Below are 6,040 nucleotides of genomic sequence, written 5' to 3' on the forward strand. Positions count from 1 at the left end.
ACCTTAACCAACTCCGACTCGCTCAGCTCAGACCACAATCCCATCATCATCAACATTAACGAACAATACGCCTGCAACCCCCTTGCCCCAACCCCGCGCATTGACTGGGACGCCCTCTCATACTACCTTGGAAAGACTCAAATTCAGGACCACTTTCCGCATAATGCCAAAGACCTAAACATCCTCCCCAAAACCCTAACAAAAACCATCACCGTCGCAGTCTCCAAAGCCACACCCTAAAGACTAACAAAAACCAAAATCCCTTCAGCCTCCCACCCGAAATCATCGACAACAAGCTAACAAAATTTCTAAACTAATCAAAATCCAAATTAACTCCCTGAAAAACTAAAAGTGGTCCGAATTCTTGGAAAAAATCCCACCTGGCCACGTTCACGCCTGGAAAGTCTCCACGGCCTTGAGAGGAACAACAAAAACCTTCTTTCCCCCCATACATGGCGAGAGGGGACTGGTTGATACGGACGAGGAAAAAGCAGAAGCTTTTGCCGACTCCCTAGAACGCCAGTTTTCGCCCAACATGTCGACTGACGACCTTGATTTCGAGGAGGAGGTTGAAAACATCCTCCAAGAAATCAAGCACAGACAAACTTCCCCAAACTCCCCGGCCATACCCCCAGTAACGCTCCCCGAACTTAAAGCCCAAGTCACCGCCCTCAAAACCCGCAAAAGTCCCGGTCCCTACCAAATTTCCAACAAAACCCTCAAACTCCTCCCAGAAAACCTCCTTAACCAACTCCTCACCCTAATCAATGCCTCCTTCACCCTTAGAACAATCCCATCCCTATGGAAAACCGCCTCCATCATCCTAATCCCAAAACCCTCCAAAAACAAGACCTTTCCCCAAAATTGGAGGCCCATCAGCCTCCTATCCTCTCTCTAAAATAACCGAAAAACTCTTCCTAAGCCGCCTCCATGATCTAATCTCCGAACACCAGCTAATTCCTCGAGAGCAGTTCGGCTTCATGCAAAAACATGATTCCGTACTAATTCAAGATGCCACGATCGCTGCCCAGGACAAGGGCTCCATTGGAGTCATTTGCCTGACATCCAAAAAGCGTTCAACAAAGTATGACACGAGGGGTTAATCTGGAAACTCCTACACCTACACAAACTCCCCTTAACCTTCGTCCAGGATGTGGCAAGCTTTCTCCAAAAGAGAAAGTTTTTCATATCACTGAACCGCACCAAATCCTCCATTCGATTCATCGAGGCCGGGGTCCCCCAAGGGGCCACACTCTCCCCAATCCTTTATAAACTTTTCACGGCCGACGCCCCCAAAAACCGGCACACTAAACTAGCCCTTTTCGCCGACGACACTGGCATCTACTACTCAAACCGAAACCTCAACTACATCGTTCTCACCCTTCAAAGACACCTCGACACCTTCCAGGACTGGGCCGAAACCTGGAAAGTTCAAATAAACCCGGACAAAACCCCAACTTTACTCATAACCAACAAACGAATTACTTACAAGACCCCCAGACTTACACTAAACGGCTCCCTCCTCGACTACTCCAAAATCATTAAGTACCTTGGGATAACAATAGACCCCAGACTAAATTTCAACGCCCACATCGCCAATGCCCTGAAGAAAGCCCACCGAACCACAGCCTGTTTGTACCCCCTTCTAAACCAAAAAAGCACCCTCTCTCTTAAAAACAAAATTCTGATTTACAAACAGGTCATCAGATCCCAAATTTGTTACGCTGCCCCCATCCTTAGCCAAACCTCCAAATCTGCCATTACTAAGCTCCAAAGATTCCAAAACAAAATCCTCCGGCGAATGACGAGACCCTCCTGGTATGTCCGCAACTCCCAGATTCATGCAAACCTCGAAATGGAAACCATTGAGGACTTCATTTCGAGGCTTCACGACAAGTTCAAAGCCCGCGTCCTATCAAATCCAAATCCCCTAATCAAATCCATCATCGCCCTAAAAATCCCAAAATATAACTACCGTACACCAACTAGCCTCATGGCAAACCTCCCTTGGTACCACCCACCGTAGCTGAGCTGACCAACAATCCCCCAACAACAAACGCTTGACTCTAAAAAACCCCCCAACTCGCCCTCCCCCGCAATTTGCTTCCTGGAGCCATAAAAGCCTAAAGTAAACTTTCCCCCGTTAGTTTCAAAAGCCACAAGACGGCCCATAACAACGACCACAAACAGAACACACCTCCGCTGAAAGCAAGCCCCCCAACACCCTCACCCAGGTATCCTCGAGGTACCAGCACAAAAGACGCAAGGCCTTAAATGGCTAAGTCTGTTAAACATCCACGCACAGGACGATAGTTCAGTTAAAGACATTCTATGGTCAGGTCTGTTTAATCTCAGTTAATGTTAAAGTTGAAGTTCATAGACAGCCTATGGTTAGGTCCGGTTCGGTCACACACAATTCAAATCCACATTCCACATTCCACATAAATTTGAGTTTATTTTTTCGATGCGGTTCTTGATTTTGAAAAGGTCATCCAGTTTGAAGTCTTCGCTGTGTATGCTGAGGTTCAGTAGCGGTAGTTCTTTGAGTTCATCATTGAAGTCTGGAAATAGTGTTGGTTGAGTACTATCTTGAAAGGGTTGGCAAAGATTTCTGATTGATTCTTGGCTGGAACTAATGCTGCATCCTATTGGTACATGGGCAATATAGGTTCCGAATAGCTCCAAATGTTCTTCATGCACTGGATAATTCAAATGGATACGTTCATCCTTAGGGAAGATGAGGGCCCAGCGGCTGGAGTCGTCTAACTGGCTGAATATAGGGGTAGTTATTTTAACTTCTATCTGTTGGCAATTGGGGGTGTGTCCATTAGCTTTCATCAATTGGATTGTGCAGTAGTCGTTTTGTCCTTTTTCTTTTAGATCAGTTTGATCACAGACATAGGAGTGATCTCTTAAATTTAGGCATTCAGCTTTTTGATATGAGAAACGCAATTCGTTTTTGATTAGGAATTTATCTTCTGGAAGAATGACATTAAATAAGCTCTCTTTATAGATAGGTATTGAATATAAATGAAAATATTCGAATTCGTAAGTATAGGTTATTGGAATGCGTAACAAGAACGTTACTTTATGGTTTAAGATGAAACTATCTACCTTTATTATTTTCTGAAAAATTATGATGTTTTCTAATGAAACTTCTATAGGCATTCTTTTGGTATTTACGGTTTTTTGGATATGCTGTAACTCTACTGATAGAACATTGGTTTTTATAATACTTGGATGTTATTTTTTTAGTTTAGAGAAGGTTATAGCGTTTTCTATATCTTGCAACATAGAGTCAATTATTTCGTATAGATTTGTTACTTCACTAATTGTATCCTTTATATAGTTAACATTTTCTTTATAAGTATTTTTATTAACAAATAATGCTATTTGACTTAATTTTGATTCAAGCAATTTTTCGTTAGATTAAGAGAAACAGCGTTTTCTTTTGGAATATTTATCGCTAGTTTATTTTGATTATTTTGTAGTTTATTAATTAAATGATTATAACGTTCTCCGTCTGCAAAATCTAAATTTTCCGTTATTGATTTAAAAATTGATCCTGCAATGTTAATCATACCTCTTTTTATTCGCTGTGCGCGTAGAATTAATTTGCTAATTTTGGATTGAACTATTTCTTGAGTAAGTAAAAGTATTTTTTAAAAGTTTGATCTTTCCATTTTCTATTCATCATCAGAATGAGTTAATTGATGCTATGTTTGTGTTTGAGAGGTTTTTTTATATTTGAAAGATGTGTTTTTCTTTTGGTGTCAGTTTGACCTGTTTTTCTGAAAGTCAACAACAATTAATTTAGAAGGTTTCTCAAATTTGTCAGCATGTTTTTGTCGTATATGCTTTTTTACGTAAACTGTTTGTTCTGGTTCGAATATGTCTTCAGGGTTGTCTTTATCCTTATTAAGTTTTGATGCTAAATGTTGCTTTTTATTTCTAAGTTTTTTATTTATTGCGCTATAGAGGACATTTCTTTATGATCATTGACATAGTCAGTTAAAAGAAGTTGTTCTAGTTTTTGATTAAAAATATCGTTAGTGGTGATTTGTCCTTGTATAATGTCAATGGGATTGCAGTTGTTTGCCGAACGGATTGTGTGATTGTACGCAAGAATGGCATATACCATTTTCTGATTAACTGGGGAATTAGCAAAAGTTTGATTATTTAATAATTTGATATGTTCTGTAAGGGTTGAGTGTCATCGTTCAATTACACCATTGGATTCTGGGTGATGTGGAGAACAAAAATGAACTTTTATCTTGTGAAGTGATAGTAGTTCGGTAACAACTGTATTCTTAAAGTCAGTGCCGTTGTCTACTATTATTTGATTCGGTATTCCATGATGGAAAAAATATATTAGTAGATTGTTAACAATTTCTGTTGAATGTAGGGATTTCAATTGATAGGCTTGAGCGTATTTAGAAAAAGTATCCATTATTGTTAGGAATTTGCACTTTTCGAAGGTAAAGGTGTCGAGATGAATTATTTCAAAGGGTTTTAAAAATCTTATCATGTGTCCGTGGGTTGGAAAGAGATAGCATGTGTAGTATGCAAATAAGTTGGACTAACCAAAATTCCTACATTGTAATATGTTGGAAACAAAATGTAAGCCCGTTGAGAACTGCAGAACTGCGTTGCGCCACAACCGGCTGACACTCAATTACGGACAGCTTTGACGGGAAAAACCGGTATCTAGATTATCGGCTAGTAAGAAGCGGAAATTTTAAATTTTGAAAGGTACAAAATACTCCAGATACACAAATTTCGTTGTCTGCACATGTTATCTCGATTATTAATAGTAATAGAAAATGTGCCGTTTCCTCAATAGGGTGCTATCCAATTCCTATTTTCATTAATAATGAACCGAGACTACAGTGTTTAAGGACATAGAAATTGTAACACTAATAATCAATCATCAAGTCAGATCAATTTTTGATCCAGATTTAAAGGGATCCATGAAAGGGAATGAAATGATATATACCTAAATCAAAACAAAATAAGATTTATTGTGTATGTTGACATTTGCTAAGTTAAAAAACATAAATTGTCTTCCAAATAGTCCCAAAAGAAAAAACTGGGTAGCGAAACTTGTGCCTTATCGGAGTAGGAATCCCCACCAGAAGTATTCTCCTTATGTGCTGCAAGATTCTGTTCCATGCTGAACTATTAAATAACAAAATTTGGCCAGGGAAAGTCCTAATTCTAAGCCGTTCTTTTGGACGAAAGAATTCCATTATTTCATACCATTTTTCAAGACGATTAATATATTTATCAAGATTACCCTTTTTAATATAGAAATTTGTGCAGTTTGATGATGTACATTTAAACGAAAGAACACGATCATCAGGAGGACTCATCTTTATGCAGATATAAAATATTGAACCAAACAAGAAATAGATAAACAAAAAATACCACTATGTTAAGATGCAATTAATACCCGTGCAGGTATTAGAAATATCAAATTATTTTAATTCGGCCGATCAATCGAAAACGTGGTTAAAATATAGTTAAAGGTTAATTTCATATAGCAAGGACAACATAGCAATTCAAGAATAATATCCAACCGCGTTGCTCTGCAAGTTGAAAAAGGACAGAATTGATCTAACCGACGTTTGTTTTATTTTCTTTATATGCTGCACGTTTCGTCCATGCGCAGAACTTCTTGGCCGAAAAGTCGATATTTTAGTGCCGTCAGTCGCCGGTCAGCCAGTTGTAGCGCTACCTGCGAAACGCGGAACAAGGACGCCCATAACTCGCGCATATATGCTAACTTGACTCGTTGTTTACATGACATGTGCAAGTTGGATTGAGGTTACTTTAAGCAAAGCAAACGTCTGTCGTCAAATTTTTATGATTTAGACAGTGTCTTTCATCCGTGAAAATAAACGTGCCTTTGAGATTTTATATTAAACTTACAGTGATAAATATTCCTAAACATAGTTGATTAGTGTTTTGATTAACGTAACCTCAAACTAACTTGCGCATGTCATTTAAACAACGAGTCAAGTTAGCATATATGCGCTAG

This window comes from Dendroctonus ponderosae, unplaced genomic scaffold, assembly GCF_020466585.1.
Source record: "Dendroctonus ponderosae isolate FM_Combo_2020 unplaced genomic scaffold, Dpon_F_20191213v2 Dpon_F_20191213_5, whole genome shotgun sequence".
NCBI lineage: Eukaryota > Metazoa > Arthropoda > Insecta > Coleoptera > Curculionidae > Dendroctonus > Dendroctonus ponderosae.